Genomic DNA, 1,918 nt, shown 5'->3' on the forward strand with positions numbered 1-1,918 from the left:
AACATAAATGTTCTTAAGTGGTTCTTTTTATTTTTTTTAAGAATTTGCTTTAGAGGACTTGACGCAGCCACATTCTTTATGGTATGAAGACAGTGAATCACAGAGATGAGACACAGAAAGTTGTTGGGTAGTAAAGCCCCTTTCTTAGGCCATCATTTGAACGTCTCCCTGAAATTCTCAGTATTCCATGGAATTTGCTTTATCACATCTGACCAGCTCTTCAGACAACTTGGTTTTCCTTTTCCCAACCTATGGATTGGGCTATTAACCAATGAATTTCTTTCTTTGTGCTATGTATACTCAGTGTAGGCATCTGTAAAAATGTTTGTAATGACCACTGGAACTCCTCCAAACTTTTAAATTGTAAAATCACATTCCAAACCTGCATTTCACAATTTCCTTCGCTCAGTCACAGGATGTCTAATTACGACACAGACGTGCCAGTCAGCTCTCACTTAAAATGAAAAAGACTTTTCAAAGGAAGCTCACCCCCTGGGCCTCTGTCATTAAAGAGAGGATGACATCACAAAAATAGGACATCTGGTAGGTTTCGTTCCTGAGATGTTATCAGTGAGGTTTTCAGTGTCACTTCTAAGACTTTAGAATTAATGTAATAGAAATATGGTTTAAAAAGGACAAACCCCACCAGGAGATAATCCTAACACATACAGTGACCCTCTGTATTTTAATGTGTTACTATAGATGACTGACTACTATATTTATAGGTATCTTGACTTAAGGAAAAAACTGAAAGAAGAAATCTAATGCACAAGTAAAAACAAAAATGTCTTGTTCTTTATCATCCCTTGGGAACTTTAAATGTTTTATCCAAGTTGAGTCTCTGACACTTCTTCTTATTGCCGTAGTGGTGCAACTAGCACTTGTTCTGGGTTTACCACAGTCCACTGACCCCACATTCCCACAATGGCATCTCCTAAACATTCCTTGTGGCCACTGTGGCCCTCTCTTTCCTAAAAGGTTCATGAGGGACTTGTCCTATCCTTGCCATTCCCAATGCTGTATCATCCTGGTAATTCCCTTTCCCTTAGCAAACTCTTGCCAACTACGCAGTCTTGCACAATACTCAGTGCCATTTAGAAGGAGGGTGTCAGTGTCTGATTTTGGATCTCAGAGATGATAAAATGTTAACAAACAACTAATGGGAAGAATGTCCTCTGACCTTCCTGTTTTCTGTCTATATTTATCATGCGTCTCAGAGTAGGAAAACAGTCCTAACTGGCTGAAAAAAATCTAAGAGTGCTACAAAGTTGGTCCTACTCTTAGGCATAGGAGTAAAAGTATTTTATTAATTTTCTTAATTTGGGAAATGACTTCTAACTTCACCAGGATTTATGAAAGCTCATGAGCTGCATGCACATTCAGGGAAAGGTGGAATATTTTGGGAAACGCTGGGCAACGATGAACTCCTAAGATATCGATTTGACAGAGATGGAATAATATTCATAACAAATCTTGTATGTTATGTGATCTCTCCATCTAAGTGAAGAAGCCATGTGCCATCAGCCAAAATGACAGTGTTGGTAACGTTGCATGTAAAATGCAGCTTTGCAATAGCAATGATTTGATAACATCATAACCAACCATTTCTCGAATTTTGCAACAAACTGTCAACACCCTTACAACACATAAAGTAATTTGCAGATTCATACATTTCCCAACCACTCCACATGAATTAATGTTAAAGCAAGCAGCATTCATGCAAATTGCCAAACACACACAAAGCTCACTGCCCCAAGTGTGGATGAGCATGCATCTGTGAATCAGAAGTGATATGACAGTATTAACACTAGGGATGGGAATCGAAAACTGGTTGTTGTTGAGAACCGGTTCCCACTGTTTCAATTCCTTGGAATTGTTTGCCATTTTTGCAAATGATTCCCCTATCGAATCCAGTCGC

The sequence above is a fragment of the Erpetoichthys calabaricus genome, chromosome 4, assembly GCF_900747795.2.
Source record: "Erpetoichthys calabaricus chromosome 4, fErpCal1.3, whole genome shotgun sequence".
In the NCBI taxonomy this organism is placed as follows: domain Eukaryota; kingdom Metazoa; phylum Chordata; class Cladistia; order Polypteriformes; family Polypteridae; genus Erpetoichthys; species Erpetoichthys calabaricus.